This window comes from Ixodes scapularis, unplaced genomic scaffold (genome assembly GCF_016920785.2).
Source record: "Ixodes scapularis isolate PalLabHiFi unplaced genomic scaffold, ASM1692078v2 ptg000247l_1___fragment_3__unscaffolded, whole genome shotgun sequence".
In the NCBI taxonomy this organism is placed as follows: Eukaryota; Metazoa; Arthropoda; class Arachnida; order Ixodida; family Ixodidae; genus Ixodes; species Ixodes scapularis.
In genome coordinates this window covers 1,610,582-1,629,935 of record NW_024609948.1, presented here as the reverse complement: position 1 = coordinate 1,629,935, position 19,354 = coordinate 1,610,582, and the positions used below count along the sequence as shown (strand labels likewise).

The following is a 19,354-nucleotide window of genomic DNA, read 5'->3' as shown; positions in this document are numbered from 1 at the left end:
ATAGCTCTTGTATTTTCTTATTTATGGAATGGAATCGGACAGCGAATGGGTCGGCGATACAAGATTATGACGCTTCAATGAGCCTGTAGGTTAATCCCATTCTTACGTTTTTGTAGCTAATAAAGGGCAGTCAACACTATTCCGACATATGTAAATCGCAACTGACGCAGTAAGGCTATCACAGTCGTGCTTCTCGCTGCATGTGCGCGCTCGTTTCCGTAAAGCCGACCCGCATGTAAGCAATTTAGCGCGCGACGGGACGAGCGACGGAGATTTCTCGCCGTTGTCCGTCCCATCGCTCGGTTTTGGGATTTCTGAGAAAACGTCGCTCACCGTCTTGGTCGCTTGCTCCGTCACTTCCAGGCGGTTTGCCTCATCGCGCGACTGACTGAGCGACAGCGAAGCGGGTCGCCGTCGCTTATCTGGTCGCTCGCCAAATCGCTTACATGCGATTTATACTCAATTAATTTCCATGCACACAGCATTGAATCATTGGCGCCTCGATATTAAGTATAAACCGCATGCAAACGATTCGGTGAGCATCGAGACAAGCGACGGTGACCCGCTTCGCTGTCGCTCGGGCAGTCGCGCGACGAGGCAAACCGCATGAAAGCGACGGGAGCAAGCGACCAAGACGGTGAGCGACGTTTTCTAGAAACCCAAAAAACCGAGTGATGCAACAGGCGACAGTGAGAAATCTTCGTCGCTGACTCGTCGTTGTCGCCGTCGCTCGTCTCGTCGCACGCCAAATCGCTTACATGCGGGTCGGCTTTACGGAAACGCGCGCACATGCAGCGAGAAGCACGACTGGATTGCCTTACTGCGTCAGTTGAAATTTGCATATGTCGGAATGGTGTTGACTGCCCTTTATTAGCGAGAAAAAACGTTAGAATGGGATGAACTTACATGGTCTTTGAAGCCATAATCGTCGATCCATTCGCCGTCCGATTCCATTTCATAAATAAGAAAATACAAGAGCTATGTCGAAGTATAGATATCAAATGATTAAATGAAAGCCCGAAATATCGAAAAGACCTAAAGAAAACACGATTTCAACGCGGACCGCAAAAAGAACACGAAAACAAAGCTCCGGTAGCGGCCGGTGCAGCACACAACGCGGAGGAACGGCGAGAAACTGAAGGGCGGCTATGGCGGCAGGGTCACGTGACGTCAAGATGGCGGCGCCCATGAAATGTTGCCTGAAAGGGTCTATGGACCTTTGAAGTGGCAGTCTCGCATGAGGTGGTTTACAGTGCGCGTCACTGGTTTCAAGAGTGTACTCCATTCCTTAGGGATTATCTCCAACTCTTGTGTGGGTGCCTGTTCTGTATTTCACAGTAGTTGATACTAGCACAGTGTAAACAAAAATCTGAGGTGGATCTATGTAGGAACAACGCTCATAAATACATATTACGGTGCTAAACGGATATGCTGTAAACAACTTTATTTTTGCAGGCTCAATATTTCGCAAGTTCGGGAAAGTGTGGGTCTCGGGATTATTTCGTGGGCACAAAATTTTGCGACTTTGCGTGATATGCTGTGTATTTGTTATTATGGGGTAACAATTGTGAGACCAATTTTTCTTAATATTTTTCAGGTTGCGATATTTACGAAAGTTAAGTCATTTCTATATAGTCCGGGGTCTCCCCACAGTGGGCAGCAGTGGTTTAGCCACCCACCTGTCTGGCTGACTGTCCATCTCTATGTTCAGCACGTCTCCATATTTTGCCTCTGCGGGACAAGACAATACTGGTTTTGAATGTGCACGAGAACCCCAGATTGTCGTGTTTGGCAGACTTATGTGGCACTGTGTAAAAGAACAGTAGAATCCCTGTGAAGTGGCAGCAACAGCCGCCTAGTCCTCCTCCCAGCACCCTGGAAATTGTCAGGTGTCCACATGTGAAAACTTTCCTCTATATAGTTTATTAAATACTTTTATCTGAAAAAAAAAATGTGCTAGAAAATTTGTCATACTTCTGGAGCAACAGAATTTGATATGCATTCTTATACCTGGTTAAAGGGCAACTTGGTCAATTTCAAGAAATTTGACTTAATGGTTAATTATATATCCCGGGGTAGGAAGTCACGGTTCTATTTAATTACTTTTCGAAAAAGTGTAATATTTTTTGCGCAATCTTCATTTAAAGTTTACCACAAACCAAAACCGAAAGCTTGTCTATGGCAGGCAACATTGCTGCTGTGCATCAGCTACACGCTCTAACCACGCGGTACCAATTTCGTCGTTGCGTACCAGGCAACCGGGCGCAGCTCGACGCGAAGGCAAAAGTCCTTTGCTATGACTGGTCTTCCGCTACACCCGACGACGCCTGCACTGCCACGGCTGCAGCTTGTGCTTTAGCTCAGAAAAGCACTACTTTTCCCATGGGCTTGCTTTAAAAGCATTGGCAGAACGTGAAGTTCAGTAAATCGCACGTAAATATGTTGCGACGGGCTTGTAGAAGTATGCCATGCTAACAGCCCAGTCAATTCAAACATGCCATGCTCAACTGCCTCTCTCGCACGGGAGCACATGAGCGTTCGTGGCGTATGCGCATTCCAAAAATCGCGTGGCCAATGATGAGCGGATCTGCTTTGCTCGAAAAAGTACAAAACAAGCAAACAAATTTTCCTGAGCATGACGTAGGTAGTGCAGGGTGGGCTGCGCCGGCATGGTTGTATGGACTGGGCTGTTGGCTATCCGCAGCTCGCTTGCTGGGATTAGCAGATTTTGGGAATTCCAGGCACCTCAAAATTTGTTGGTCAGTTTCATCAATTTTTAGGCAGAATTTGATTGAAATATGTGGCTTGTGGCTTTTTTTAGGCGATAATGAAGAGAACTGCATTGTTTTCTTAATGTTGAAAATGAACCGGAGCTGCCCTTTAATTGAGAAATATACCTGACAGCTATTTTTGGCTTCTCATTGGCTTTCTAAACCTTCCGTATGCTTCTATAATCTGCGAAATTCAGGAAAAGGCTAATTAACTTTGTGAACAACACGCTCTGTTTCTACAGGGTGATTCAAGGAGACGCCTGGCTCTTTGAATCAACCGCAAAATTAACCTATCACGCTACTACTTTGTGCAGCGTTGCCCACAGATGTTGCTTTTTTTTGTTGTAAAATTTGCAAAGAGTGAACTTGCCTGAGGTAAAAGTAAAGAAAGAAAAAAAGCTTAGCTCCTATAGAAACACAGCGGAAGCCGCCGGTCTTCAAACAACACGGCGCCATTTCGCACGGGAGACAAGAGATGGCGCAAGCGGTCGCGATGCCAACTGCCGCCAACGAACGACCATACGACGCGACGACGGTGAGAGCCGGCGTTTCTAGCAGACAAGGAACTTCACTTCCTCGTTGTTACCGTACCTGTTTTTGTTTCTGCGACTGTCGCCGCCTGCGCAACGCGCGCCGCTTTTGAGTCGAAATGATTGTCTGTAAAAACGCCGGCTCTCGGCGCCGTATGTTCGTTCGTTGGTGGCGTTCGTTGCACCATCTCTTGTCTCCCGTGCGAAACGGCGCCGTGTTGTTTCAAGACCGGTGGCGTCGCTGCATTTTCTTAGGAGCTAAGCCTTTTTCTTTCTTTACTTTTTCCTCAGGTAATTTCGCTCTTTGTAAATTTTACAAAAAAAAAGAAAGTACCATCTGTGGGCGACGCTGCACAAAGTCGTAGCGCGAAAGGTTAAGAAACCGAATTTCGCGGTCAATTTAAAGAGCCTGGCGTCTCCTTGAATCACTTTGTATTTGCAGTAGGGGAACTGCTGCACCACTTGCATCAACCTGTGCCAAAACAAATAACCTGCTACATGCTGCTCCTGCATTGGTGCACAGTTTGTGCCAAAAGGGAGCTGTTCTCAAAAAAGAAACAAAGTGTGGCACGTGGCATTGTTGATGAGGCCACTAAAAATAAAGTACAGCTGTGTTTTTTTTTTCCGGATGTTTGAGTACTGTGTGCAAAGAGTAGGGTTGCACAAATATTCAAATGTTAGAATAGTAGTTTGAAATACAATGTAATTTGATATTCAATTCAAAATGAGCTGCAATCTTCATACTTCCCAAGAGGTTGTTGGGAGTGGGTTAGCCCCTTTGAGTGTGCTTTTCGTCGAGCACCGGTGCGCTGCGGAGAAGCAATACCTGCAGAGCTGACACTGCAATCTTGCGACTCGCTTCGCCGCAGCGCAGTTTCACGCTTAGGCTATAAACACAACTAAAAAAAAAGCGGTACGATGCGCACGTGTGCTTGGTATATTAAAAAAAAGAAAGAAAAGAAAGGACACGAGATTGTTGATATTTACATTACAGTAAAATTCTCAAAATTTAACTGTGGCTATTATGCAAGGGTATGTGTTAGGCTGCAATGTTGTAACAACCTGCGATCATTTGTGCTTGTTTTTTCCTTTTTAATTCAGAATCGAAGGTATTTGCGAGGATATTTATAAATACCCTTCATTAGTTATGGCTGGGCTCCTTTATAGGTCTAATTTTATGTCAAATCTGTCATTTACTTGTCATCCCGATGTAAGTATGGGACTTTCTGAAGGCACAGTCTATAAATATAGCTAGATTAAATTTAAGAGAGCTCATAAGTGGGCAATTAGAAGCTTAGGAACAACCTTTGCCGGTTCAGCTAAATTTTTGTTTAAGCATGATGTAACAGTAGTGAAAGGAGTAGAGAAAGGCACAGCAACTATTCAGTATTCAATTAAAAAAATATTCGACCAAAACCACTTTGCACTTTAATTTTGCTTTGAACCCAAAATGTGTTTGCACACGCCTAACTACTACAAAACAGAGACCAGGAGACACGTTCAGCACGAAAGTGTCTGTTTGGTGTCGAACTTGCAACAATTACGTCACCGTGATACAAACCCTCCAAAGTAGCCAAAAACATCTTTTTACGTCAAACACGGACCGAAGACGCCATCGGTACTCCTAATAGGTTAATTGAAATGTCTGCAAAATTACCCACGTATGATTGTTCAATAAATAAATAAATATCTGTAGAGGCCAGGTCCTCTGTTGGTACGACACTTTAAATAGTCTCTCAACACTCCAACAACTGCGGTTTTTAAATTTTTTGACTTGAAGGCTCGAAATTCTCTGCTTCAAAAGTGGGAATCTCTTCTCCAAAACCAGTTGTTTCCTGCTACAAGAGCTGCTCAAAATCACCACTTGTCAGTCCCACCATTGTATTTGAGTTCAGGCTTTGCGAGTAGTGCTGGTCATTTAAGGGTAGATTGTTCTGTCTAGGACGGGAAACATTGCTTTGTTCCTTCATGATCTTGTTGACAATGAAGAAGCTCACGAGGACATTTCTTCCGGTGTGTCCTGCAGATCTCGGCTGGATTCGTGCGGTTGCGTACTGAGGGAATGGCATCTGCTATTCCTACTGACAAGGTCCGGAAGGAGGTGAGACTACTGCGGAGGAGGAGGCTAGCTGCATGTCTGCAAGGTGAGTGATGCAGCTGTTTCCTTCGTCCAGATTGCCCTCAAGAGAAGACATAGCTGCGGCATTCTCTCAAAGACTCGGTTTTTGAGACATCCTGGGCAAGATAGCCGCTTCACGAATCCCGTTTCATCATCTTGCGAGTTGATGTCCAGGCCTTTCTTGCAATGTTGTTCGTGGCTTGCGGAGTGTATAAAAAGAACCAAGACACAGACATATAGTTAAAAATGTCTGATTATAAGAGAAGGAAAAGACAAGTTTATGCACGCAACTGTACTGTAAGATGCAGAGTGTATGACCATGCAAAAGTTCTAGGTAGCTATGAACAATGGGGATAGAAACTTGTTGGGACTAAGAGCAGAAAAGCCGAAGGGTCACTTTGTAGGGTGGTTTCTGTTTTGATCCGGTCGAATGGTGTAGGACCTGTATAGGAGTCTGGTGGAAGCCCCAAGTTCTAAAGCAGCTGTGCTGCTTTGTCAAGCAAGCTTTGTGCTGGCGCTCACATGTCGAGCTTGGTCGCACAGTACCAATTTCTCAGAGAAGCGGCTGACGCATGGGTAGTTTTCTGGGAGTAGGGGGCACTCGATATTGCCTTTGCTTATATTTCAAGTGTTTCAAACGGGGTGGGCACTTGTTGCGACATTGATGCGTGCTCGGTATGTTACGGTATCCAGTCAAAAAAAGGACCACAATATTACAAGACCGGGGAAATAAGCTAGAGTTCTCAAGTTCAAGTGTTAACCCATCAGAGACTGGTTTCTTTTTATTTCAGTGGAGCTGCGTTTATATTTTAAAAATTGTTTCACCTAAATCACGGATACAGAAGAAATCACCCATTGCATGCTCTTAGTTTTTGAAATATGGCCTCTGACATATGGTGACGCTGGCCCCTTGGGGTAAACAAAGATGTGTGAACTGAGGATATTTTATTTCAACCTCGAAAATAGAAAAAAAAAAATCACTTTAGCGGGCAGTTTGCCACTGTTGGGTATTTAGACGCAGTTAGGCACAGTTAGAACAGTTGGAAATTGTTACAATAGGGCATGAAACATGCTACGCACGTGCCAACGTCGCACTTTGTGGTGTGTGCGCATGGTAGTTCACGGTTGTCTTCAGCGCACCTATGCCTGGAGTGGGTCATTTGATTGTATCGCACACCTCCAGATGCACTGTCATCGTGTGCCCATCTTTCTTTCCTCGATTGGGGAGGAAATGGCTGCGCCTGCTTTACCAAAAAATCTTGCGCTTGATGAAATGTCACCCAAGAAGGACATGAAACTGCAGGTACAAACTGCTTTCCCCGGAGCTGTGCTGAATGATGGCGTTGACAATAGCCGCATCTCGGATGAAGTAGAAGTGCGGCTCCACCACCTCTTCGACCTTCTCTCTAGAGCAGGGGTGGCCAAGCTGCCGCTCACGAGCCGCATGCGGCTCTTCGCCTGTTAAAGCGCGGCTCGCGGCTTTCCTCCACTGCCCCCCCCCCCCCCCCCCCACACACACACACACACACTTCCCCGCCTCCCTCCCGGTCACACGAGCACTTCCCCAAAAAGAGAAATGGAACGCGTTTTAAATCGAGACAGGTAGCCATTTGGTAGTCTTGTGCTACTGCTACCTTACTCGTACAGTTGGACTGCTTTTGACTTGGATAGATAGAAAATAGTTTGAATTTCGTTTTTTGCTGTGGACAAAAGTCCCCCCCCCCCCCCCCCCCCCTTCCTCCCTTTGTTGCCTTTCTTCTTCCATGCGGCTCTTGAAAGTTTCGTGGTTTTGTTTGCGGCTCTTAGGCCGGGTCAACCTGGCCACCCCTGCTCTAGAGGGTAAGCGTTATGCTTTTGATCAAAACGATCTACTTCCCCTATCCACGCATTGTAGTCTTCCACAACAATGGGATACTTCACGGGTAGTTTTTGTCGAGTTGCCGTCATCCTCTCTACATCCACCTGCTCCTCCGTCTGGTTCGTGGTGGTTGGATTTAGGCAAACATTCTTACTGTCCCGCCATTGGTAGGCCGTGACATCATTTTTCTTGTGCCAGATGTAGCCACCTTTGTTCATCTTGTCAACCTTGACCTCATTGGGTAGGTCTGTGCCGTCACGTAGCTGCTAAAGCAAACTTGTATAACTAAAAAAACAAAAAACAAAACAAAAAAAACGCTGACTACCAGGGGGTACAATTCCTTCAGACAGACAGCACAATATGCTCCCAGAGAGTTCTGTTTTTTGGACGATCTTAGTTTTCTCCTTGGTACAACTGAAACCTACAAGGTAGCTAGCATTTGAGTCCGCCAGGCACCAGACTTTGAAGTCCCGCTTTATTTTTGGCTTCATTGGCATGTACCGTGTTTGCACGATTCTAGCACGCCCCCGACTGTAACGTGCAGGTAAATTTAGCTCTGAATAGTTTTAAGAATAATTTGATGCCGATTGTACCGCACAGGTAAAATAATGAGTGCTGAACACCACATCCGTGAAAGACACACATGAAACCCACCCACACGCACTAACAAAACAGCCACACTAGTCGCCGTCGGAGTCCGACGTAAGTTTCAAAATCTCGCCCTCGGTTCCGTCAATGGCGTTGAAAAGGTCACACTTTTGAAAGGAACGTACGACCATCGCCCGCAGGAGTGCTTTCCAGGCGTCGTGTACCCATTGCTCCAGGGCCCGTTTGCTCGAAGCTGGTTAACTAACCGCGGTTAACCGGATTTCCCTACGACGGGGAATTTTGGGTCACGTGACCGGCAGAGTAAGGACGGCGGGGAAACATGGCGGTGCCCCGGTGAGTGAGCTCCGCTCGCTTTGGAACTAATACGTCGCAGTAGCTGCAGTAGCGGGCGCGTTAGTCAGCAATGAATGGTGCAGGAGGTTTTCGCGGTGCATTACCTCACTTAAAACGCAAAACATGAGCAATGACCTCGCCGCATTTTTTAGATAGACTTTCGACTCTGACCATTTCTAAGCCTAAATGAACGCGATAGTTGTCGGCATGGCAACGTTTTTGGAAAGTGGATTGCCTTGACTCAATCGGCCGGGTATTGATAGCACACAGAAGCATGGAGCGTTCCCATAGACCTCTTGCTAAATTTCAAAAGCACCGAGGTGCATGCTACGAGTGTAGTTACACGCGCTGCACCTGCTGGCGTCTGCAGTAATAACTGTTCTGAAGCAAAAAGCCTAAAACAAATGTTGCCGTGCACGGGCGTTCGTCAACGATTTATTATGATTAATTACTTCAAATCTTTTATAAGTGGAAGGCCAGCGCGCGCGGATCATAGAATTACACTTCCAGCGTTCTTCTCGATGTTCGGGTAATTTAATAGGTCAATTTTCAGTGGAGCCAAGTTACAGGTTTTTCAATTTATGAGTTCTTACATGCTGGCCAACCATGCTGCCGGTGTACCGCCCGCCTTTCACTGCTCACTTCTTTCTCATCGTTTTTAGGACTCAACTTCGTCGTCCTCTTTCGAAGTCGGAAGGAAATTTCAACGAGGCTTTTCTGCACTTCATACAGCCAAATATTTAGAAAATTTCCAAACAAGGGTTAATTTAGTTTTACCTTGCCAATTATTTGTACCACGAGCAATAAAAATGGTTTCTTAAGCTCAAATGTATGCCACGCTGCGTCGCGAAAACCAGGCAGCGCGCATTTTTTGGGTCCCCCCATTTCGGGAACCTTTCCACAGAAGCCACTTATATTCGCTACAGCCAGTAGGTGACACCAGCCACCGCCCCATAATAAAACACGGAGCTATCGCTCATCCAGCCCTCTTCAAACTTGGCTAGGTACTTGTAGGTACCTAGTAGGGAAGGTCGGTTAACTTTTAACCGCGGTTAGAGTTAACCGGCTTCGAGCAAACGGGCCCAGGTCGTCGAGCGTTGCTTTCTTCAGACGCCCTGCTGGCGTCAGTGTGTGCTCGTATGCAGTGAGCCACTCGTTGTACGCTGCACGCACATAGTCCTTCGTTGGTTTGTTTAAGCACACGTCCAGTGGCTGCAGTTGAGACGTCATCCCGCCGGGGATGATCACCAATGTGGGGGAGCATTTTGCAAGTTTGTCCTTGACACGCTGGCTGATGTGGCATCTGAACAAGTCTAGAACCAGCATAGAAAGCACTCTCAAGTCGGCTCCAGCCCTCTTTCGCCGTACGGCGTCAATCCAGTCGATCATAAGGTCAATGTCCATCCATCTTTTGGGGTGCATCTGAACAATGACATTTTCTGGGAACTTAACATTGGTAGGCAAAGTCTTCCTTTCAGAAATCAAAAAAGGGTTCATCTTGCGCCCATCTGCCATGCATCCTAACGTCGCCGTAATCAGTTTTTTTGTTACCTGCTTGGCTCCTCTTGTTCGACCGTGTAATTCGAAGGCATGTCGAAAAACATGGGTGTTAGGTCTGCGTTTCGGATCTGTCCTATCATGTGGCCCCTATATTGTCGAAGCTTGATCATAAAACATTGGAACATGACAAACTTCGCTTCATAAGGTTTCTGGAGCTTCTGACAAATGCTCGCCTTTCGTTGCAGCGAAAATCCTTTTTGCCGCATGAACTTGGTGATCCAGCTCCTACTCGCTTGGAATCAAGAGCGGCGGATCTTGTAACCTGTAGCAAGTGCGAAAGAATTGGCCTTGATGACGTCCGAAGAGGCGGGTAGTTGCGCCAATCCTGCACGCACGTTTCCGGGATGCCCAGTGATCGTGACGCTGCTTGATTACCTTCCTTTCCAGCAAGGATGATCACTTTCTGTTTGAATGATGCCTCGTAATGAAATCGCTTCTGTTTCTCCATCTTGCAACGATCGCATCAGCAGCAGCTTGGCTCAAGCTTGCGGTGACACGAGACAGCACGGCGCTTGGCCAATACGAAAGTGAACATTGTGGTACGTGATTATGTGACTGAGTACGTGATTATCTGTCTGATAAATGGGAAGAAAGAAAGCGCTGCACACTTTGTAACGGGCGGTAGCATGCGTCGCCTAGCCGATATTTTTAGACTTACTTTTACTTCAAATTTTTATTGGGCCCAATTGTAGCGCGCATGTCATTTTGAGCCTGAAATTTCTGGAAAGAAAGTGTGCTTTAGAATCGTGCAAACACGGTACTGCTCTAGTGTTGATCTCCCTTTGAAAAGGATCATGCTCTCGTCTACGGCAAGATGGGATGATGGTTGGCACTCGCTTTCAAACTTTTATTTCATCATATGAATCAGTGGACGCATTTTGTAGCAGCGATCATTGTCTTCCGCATCCCCGCTGTCATGAGTGTTGTCGTTTAGATTCGGACAGTTTGTTATTTTTTGGAATCTCTCGCACGAAATCGCTTGCGAGATCTCCTTCACGTTTTACAGGCTGTCCGAACTCTAATAAAGATGAAGATGGTGCATGGGGTCTCTACTCGTAAGGGAGAGCATTCTGACCTATGCTCTCAGTTCTTCGGGCGTGATAGGGGTCCTAGTCTGTTCTTCTCGTTTGACTTGCATACAAGTTGGTCCGGACTGTAATGTGACCGATAACGTCTTCAGAAAAATAAAGTTGGAATGCGTCCAGTGGCATGCTGCCCTCTGAAGGCTTTGTTGTGAAGGCCACACTCCTTCGGCAACTGCACCATCTTCTGCAGCGACTGATTTTTCAGTCGAGATGCGACGCTTCTTGGGGCTGACCGTGAAGTCTTTTCGGGGCTTGCCTTTTCTGATTTTGCGTCCCTGGGGTCACTTGCTTCTCCTCGATGCTCTCTTCGGCGTCAAGGTCGGACGGCGCTTTGTGGTCGGATTCTTCCCATTCATTTTCACGGTCATCAGCGTTATCTGGTAGACTAAGATATAAATCGAGAGCTTCCTCAATTGTCAGTTTCTTTTGTTTTCCTGCACAAGAATGTGGCAAACAAGTGTTAATAAATTAGAACACAAACTCTTATTAAAGAGCGCTGTTACATCTAGTTATGGTGTCACTCAGAAGACTTCAGCTTTGGCGTTCTATACTACTAAAATCTGTGAGTTCATTTATTTTCCGTACCAATAAAAAAAAAAGGAACTAGATAAGGGGTGTTCCAAAGATACCAGGGACGTAAACAGTTAATTGGGGAGTGTGTTCTAACACCGTAAAATAAAGCAGCACATAACTATTTCTTTGAGTGAAGCTTAGGATTCTTCATTCAAAAACTGCTCCAATTTGGGGGTTTTCGGTTTTCTGCGACACTGACAGAACTGGACCGCAGGTCAATTTTGCAGGGTTTACCGGTGCTCCGATAAACCCGCAAAAATATGGAATCCTAATTATAAAGGACATGACAAACCGGCGAATCTTTGGACCTGCCTCCAAGAATAGCCAATCGCTTAAATGAAAGAGGAGAGTGAGAAAAGGGTAATTACACAGGAGCCACTTGCAAACATGCTTATCGAAGGCAGTTGTTAAATAAAATGTATGTCTTCATGCTACAGTATGTCTTCCATCTCGGCATCAGCAGGCATCCCAGGCTGTCTATTTTCTGCGGGGGTTGCGGTCTCTCCAGGGCAATACATTTCCGCAAGGATCTCTGCATATTGAGAAAAACACCAAGTGACAGAATAAAAGCTATGCAGTTTTGTGCAATATTTCTCGTAGGTAGAAAATTTGAAATAGCTTTCAGCTCATCATGCCCAAGTCCCGTTAGAGTGACAAACAAAAATAAACAACAGCGACAAGCGATACCTTTGGCAGTCATTTAGTTGTCCGGTGCTCTCAAAGTAAGCACGGGTCATCGCAAGCCGGCCAAAGATACCCTCGCGTGCATGGTGCTCGTGTTTGAGGCGCGACGGTGTCGGTTGTTTCCGTTAGTCGCTTTGCCGTGACTCGGGCATTAGAGTCTGTCTGGAAAGCTGCACTCTATATGAACACCTACCTCCTGGCACGGAAGTGGGGGCTCCTTCACTCCAGTTTGTAGACATGGTGTTGTGTGAGGCTCCTTTTGTCTTGGGACAAACCAGGGTTCTGCCACGTCATCGTTACAATGCATACAAAATACGGCACAATCTGCAGTGCCCTTTGTTGTCCAAAACATTCTGTGCCTACCATCTGCACAGATTTGACCATCGGGGAACCCCAGGAACTTGAAAAGAACCCACGTGGGAGGCTGGACATCCTCCTCGCCAGCTTTACTCTTGCCTTTCGCCGCTCTCGTCTCTTAACATAGCGGTTGCGGATGGCCTTCCACATTCTGTGACATTCGATCACCTCCAAGCCTGAAACCGGGAACCTCATCAGGATGGTACGAACAAATGACAATAATTACAATCAAACGTTACGAAGGAATAAACAGCATTGACTTTACGGGTTGGAATCGCAAAGTCGACCTGCTCGTGCATCCTACAAAAGCGCAATGTTCACTACGGAAGTACCTGCGGAAACGTCTCGAGCATCTTCGAAGGATGTTCGTTCGATAAATGTGTGGGCTTCGAACATGTCTGCAGTCAGTTCTTGAGTGACCAATATGACCATCATGGAAGGAAAAGCCTCAGACAGTGTCCCTGAAGACCGTCTCTTGACCAATCGGGATTAGCAGTGTGATCGCAACTTAAGAGTATGTCACTGAAACATCTCGTCATTATGGTAGGTGCACGTGCCACCTCCCTTGCATCCAGTGGTGTAGCCAAGGAGGAGGCTATCACTTTGCCGCCAATGCACCAGCGGCTCCAAAGTTGGTCCTGTGTCGCTGTGTCGCCGTCGTCCATGTGCCAGGGACTGGAGTCGGCAGCTGTAGTGATTCGGAGCTCGAGGGCTCTGCGGGATGTTGCCGCCAATTGCGGCGCCGGACTCCACGTCCGTACAAAAGCGTTCAATTTTTGTACGTTAGCCACGGATGTTCTGATAAAATAAATCGACGTGACCCATCTCTTTTCACTGGACATGGGGGCTCCTTCCGAGACGTGCAGGAGGTCGTTCCTTTGGCTGCCTCTTAAAGCTTTGAGGCAAGGTTTTGGCAACACTGCAGAATTGGCGAGTTCCTCGATATTGTCGGCAGGCACGGACATAGTAATAATAGTTTTATTTGACACGAATTCAGAGATGTGATTCAAGTACGGCCCCGTCCAAACGAAGTAGGGCTCATGAGTCAGAACCCGGCAGGTGAGTGTCAAAAAAGTGTACTCGGTTGTTAGTGGCCCGACTAACGGGGGAAAGCGAAAAGTTGCGAGGTAATGGGAGAGTTTTACGTATATCATTGTAACTCTTTTACTGCCTTCCACTCATGCGCTAGTAAAATTTAAACAACATTCAAAAGTGCAATTTTTCTTTGACTTCACTTTTGTGAAGTCGCAACTAGTATGAAACTGGAAAAGGATATGGGTGACGACATAAAACTGTAAGTACTCCAAAATATTGTAACTGAATATCGCATAGGATGCTGCAAAAAGTCATCGGTGCAGATTGGCATATTGAAGTTTTTTAATACTATAATTTCCAACAGCAAATTAGTGGCCTACGAACAAAATGAGCCTGTTTGTGTTGAGTGTAATACAACTATCCAAAAAACCTTCAGCAGCGACTAAATAGCGTCATTGGTTACGACTTTAATAATATAAAGACACGTTCAATTACTTCATGGCCACATCCCTCCAAAATGCATACTATGGTTTAGGAGCGTATGAATTAGTTTTCTAAAAATCTGTCAAAACAGGGTTCATAACGGAACTTCCATGTTTATAATTAATACACAATAAAAGTTATTGAACAAAAGGTAAGGGTGCAAACGAGCTGGTGTTGGTTTAACATTTTGACTACCGTAAAATACCGGGCAAGCGCCCAATCAAATTTTGGAGATAATCGCAAAAAAATGGTGGATGAGTGCTTGTCCAGTCATCAATTTTACATATAAATGTGCGCATATTTTCTCAGATCTTGCAAATTCGGTAATGGGCGCTTAATGTGAAATGGGCCGATGCATGGTATTCTACGGTAAAAATCTCGAGACTGGGAAGAGAATGGATGGACAAACACAAGACCTTGTGTTTTTCCATCCCTTCCCAGTCTTGAGTCAAAATGTATAAAAATTATGCTTGCTTCAAAGCACTATTTTTTGCAAAAGAATATAAAAAATACCTGAGCCATTAACGTAATTGTGGCCGAAACAAATAGATATGTGTAAAACACATTTCTATTCACGCACGAGGGTCACACAATGCAACCGCTTTTCTGGATAGTCTGTAGTAAAGAATTACAGGACTGTTTATTAACTAGGTCTCATTTGTAATTTGTGGTGCATGGAGAGATGTCATTATTTCCGTGCTTACTTGACTGCAAAAAAAAAAGGTAGCTTTTTTGTTAAAAAAATTTTACTTGATGTAATTTAGGTTTATTTTATTTAAATAAGGTTTATTTCATATAAATTGGATTATATTTAGCGGATTGGGACACAGCGCACAAGAAACGAAGATGGAGTAGAAGGGTGTACACAGGACAAGCGATTACTCTCAACTGAAGATTTTATTGAAAAGAAAAGGAGTTGAGTAATGCGGATTCTTGGGCGAGTTGGTACTGAAACTTGGAGAACATAATAGCGCTTCACGACTGGGACGAAGAGTAGGAATGAGACAACACAATGCACCAACTTCAACTGGTTCGTTAGAAAATCAAGGGTATAAATACTCTGCATCATCGCGCCCTTCAACCAATCCCATGCCACGCCACTGATCTCAAGAACTGTGTCTCTTTGTCGCCCAAATCGATCGACGCCACGCTGACACATCGATCTCCGTAGTTTTTTTATCAGGTCTGCCTCTATAATTTTGCTTACTGTATTATCTCTGTTTTCTAATAACAGTGCACAAATTAAATTCAGGTTTGCACCCACAGTCATGGAAGTGCATCGACAAATGACCGTCACGTTTTCTAGCCTGCTCACTAGACATAAAGAATTTATACTATTCCCTTCCGCACGACAAACTACTGACCTGCGTAGAGGAAAGCATCGATAAACACGGGGTGGTGGCCTTTCAGAACGCAGCAGGAATGACTGTAGATGACTTTCTCGAATTGCTTACATTTGATCTAAACTCGACCTTTGTTGAGTGGAACAGGGGAGTGTATATTCAGAAGCGAGGGGTGTGTATTTGCTAGTGTTTAGCTCCAGTTTTACGTGATATATTTTTAGCCCATCATGACAGAGTTCTCTCGGAATGCCTGAATGACTTTAATGGTAGCAAGGTTTTTAGATTCGTCGACAATTATTTAGTTTTTCTTCACCATGATGTTTCTCACTTTTCCTTGGTGGTGAACAGCCTTTTAACAGTTTTTAGTACCATCCTTGATCCTCTCAAGCTTACGCACGAGGTACTTGTGGACAACGTCATACAGTTTCTAGATATCAGGCTCACACTTTTGGAACAACACGTGTGTTGGAAATACCAACCAAGAGCAGATAAGCCCCTGTTGCCGTTCAATTCATCTCATTTGAAACTTGTTAAGAGAGGAATTGTAAATTTGTGCTTTGTGAACTCCATCAGAAGGTTGTGTCATCATGCAATGCCTTAAAGTCTGAAGGAGCAGTCAGAACGCTTGGTGGCTGCCGGTTTTCCAGGGACGCTCCTGGTGTCGGCTGCAGAAAAAGTTGTAAGAAGCTACGAGTAGTAGCGAGTCCAGACCAAGATGTGGCTCAAAAGAAACAAAGTCTGGCGGTTGTGCCTTACATGCACAAAACCGCACGCAATATCAAAAAGATAGCAAACCACGTAAATGCTCGGGTGGTTCTTTCTGCACCGGAAAAACTTGCCAAGTTGTGCAAAATGACGGACCCTCACCGCAAACCACCGGTTGGCTGCGTGAAGAAGCATCGCAGCTTGTTTGTAGAATGCGCAGCGAGAGTCGTCCATCAGATCTCGCTGACGTGCGGTAAAAAGTATGTGGGACAGACGGGAAGATGTCTAAAAGACAGATTGCGCGAACACAACCAAAAAGTGAGCGGACAGCTTGACGATCATTTGTCAATGCACTGCCTTGACTGTGGGTGCAAACCTGAATTTAATTTGTGCACTGTTATTAGAAAACATAAAGATAAGGCGGTAAGGAAAAGTTTTACACATGCACACGCCCTAAATTTTTACACATGCAGAAATCAAGAGGGGGGTCAGGACATCCGGACCTCCCCTCTGAATCCGTTCCTGGCTGAAACTACCGTTTGCAATTCGACATTGGAAGCAATTGCCAAACTTGTGGTTCCTTAGCAAATCTCAAATTGTTTTGCAGCCATACAAATCCCAATATTGACCAGTAGATGGGCGATATGGGACAGGCACGTCAGAAGCCACCTCTCTTCTCATTTGTGTGTTGGCAAGAAGTTGTCACTGAAATATTGCCTGACCGTAGACTGCAAAACGGATTTAATTTTGTTTCGTTAGTTGATAATGAACGATAATAGTCAACAGCCGAGATTGATCTCGCTCTCACCCATGACCAAAATAGGAGCCCTGAAGGTAATTTTGGCCACCAACTGGTTGACGTCAACTTAGCCAGCTTGTCTGCACTCCGAATAAAGACCGGTAGCTACGAAAATGAAATAAAAAGTGAGTTTCAGACGCTATTCTTTTTTGTCGCCGATGGCTGGAGCAAATGAGGTAAATCTTGACGCGAAAGAAATCAAGTGACCTCGAGAACACTTCCTCCGCACATAGAATAACGTGGGGCCAACATCTGTCAACATGGCATCTAGCTTAGTGTGTGGGAGGAATCAAGATGCTTCCTTTCGTAACAACAGTCAGGCATTCTTTCACAATGTCCTTGACCTTCATTTTACTTTACCACAAGACTCTGTAGGAGAAAGCAGGTGATCCCAAATCGGTTCTAGATTTTCTTACCGTGTAAGCAAACTTGCCTCTGGGCTCAAGCCTCATTTTTCAACGTCTGCTGCCGCTGCAGAAGTGGACGCCACTCCCCCCGCAACAGGGAGCACTTTGGTGCTGATGGAAGAGAGTAAAAATGTTTTAAACTCAGACCCGATATCAACTGTGCTTGTTCTTAGCAGTAAGTGATGTAGCATATTACCGTCGGTGCTGAATCTGGCCCTTAAGGAAGGCCAGTTACTTGAAGAGGTGCCATGTTGGCACGGCAAGACCATCGCGGCCAGCACCGCTCCGGCCTCTTTGTTTCTTCGATTCTCTCGCATACTTGGCCCTCATGGCCAGCCAAGCCTGACAGCAGGCGTTAGAGTCGCTGCCTGAAGTGAATGAAGTAAATGTGGCATAAATAACTAAAGTATCACTTATGAATACAAGTTTTAGAACAGAAATCATGATGGAACTAGATTTATAACACAACTTCAATTAGGACAGCCAATAGGTGCAACAGACATGCACCAGGTTTGCTTGCCAGTATTCAACCCAAACTTTACAAACCTCCTTCAGCATCTTGAAATGTAGTCTTTTTATGTTCTGCCTGTTTGATCTCTTCATTACTGATCGCTCGATTAATAATGGCTTCCCATTTCGTGCCATGACTTTGGGAAATGGTTATGCGAGGTACGCAAACGAGAGGTGCGAGCAGTGGGTTGTGGGTGGGTGTGCGCTGCCCACTCGGACGTGAATGGTCACAGACAGCTGCAGGGAGGCCGCATCTGTGGCTCCGAGGCAAACCGCCGGCCCAAAGAATCGAATCCCCAGTTGGTGGGTTGGAATCCTAGCTGGAGAGAAGGTGCCAGGTAACCGAGATTTCAGTTTCACGTTCAAAGAATCCCAGGTGATGTAAATTAATCGCTGAGGTATGCGACGGCCTTCCTTGATTTGGCATGCAGAACTTCGCAAACGTTTCTTTGCGAATGGCAGGGAAGTCTATTGGCACTATCGCCTCCGGCGTGACCCAAAACAAATCTTTGATAACACTTTGGCGTCTTGCGAGCTTCGAGTGTACGCCCAGGCGCGTGCAGCTGACCGTGAACGGGAACGTTCATGCATAGTGAAAGTTAGACAGAAGGCAACAAGCGTGCGATGAAGGCAGGCCGTCCAGAGGTGCCCTGGGTTGAGGCGCAAATTATATAGTTCTGTTAAGAGGTCATACTCACAGAAAGCGATTCCAATTGCCTTCCAGGAATTTTTGCGCTTCCCAGTGTCCCTGTAGTCCATACGGCTTGCGTTCCATAGCCATGGACACCGCTCAATTTCGATGATGAGTGCTTCTGAGCAAGGAGCCACTGGAGGAGCTGCCATGTTGTCAACGGAGAACAGACTCATGACTGGCATACAACGCCTTGATTCGTGATTGGTCTGTTCCCATACTGTGATATTTAGTCAGACCTGTGTATACAAAAAGTACAAGGGACAAAAACGGATCCATTATGCTTTGTATCATGCACATCTAGCATGCAAATTACGAATTCAGAACCAATGAATACTTTCGTGAAACTTTCATTTGCATTTAATTTTTTTATGTTATTGTACTGCGCAATTATTCTTTTGTTTCTGAAGAAAGCCTGTGTTATGGGGACTAGCCCAGAAACCAAAGTAAAAAAAAGTCATAAATTTATATTTTGATAACTGACGCTGGCTTTAGTGTTTTAAAGGAAACCTGGTAAGCGGGAGGTAGATGCACAACAAAAATAACCTGAAAAGTTTGAAGTTGCTTGTATAAAGTGAAGCAGAGTAATAGCGAAACAATTCGAGTCATTGGGTGGCATTGAGCCATGGCGTTGATGCAAAATGCGCTGCAAAAATCGACACCTGCATATACCCACATTTTCATCGAACGTGTATTGTATAGGGAGACGCATTCTTGTGAAATCTCTCGGTGTAGTTGACTCGTTCCTGTAAAAATTTAGAACATCTTCACCGAGGGCAATGACGAAAAGGTTAGCAGATAACTTTCGGTCGTGTTTGGTGCTCCGGACGAGAGATGGTGCCACCTTTCTGTTTGGAATGTCAAGAAGGAAAGAGGGGAGGGGAGAGCCCTCCCTCCCTCTT

The 19,354-nt window shown here is 45.5% G+C and overlaps 1 long non-coding RNA gene across 1 annotated transcript; it reads right to left on the bottom strand.

The window, feature by feature from the left end:
• Positions 1-11,739: 11,739 nt before the first annotated feature.
• Positions 11,740-17,656, bottom strand: LOC121834011. Its single transcript, XR_006076995.1, has 5 exons — positions 17,448-17,656; positions 17,261-17,362; positions 16,854-16,949; positions 12,316-12,655; positions 11,740-11,970 (listed from the first exon to the last, which is right to left on the bottom strand). It is a non-coding gene; the product is annotated as an uncharacterized LOC121834011 (long non-coding RNA).
• Between the last annotated feature and the right edge of the window lie 1,698 nt (positions 17,657-19,354).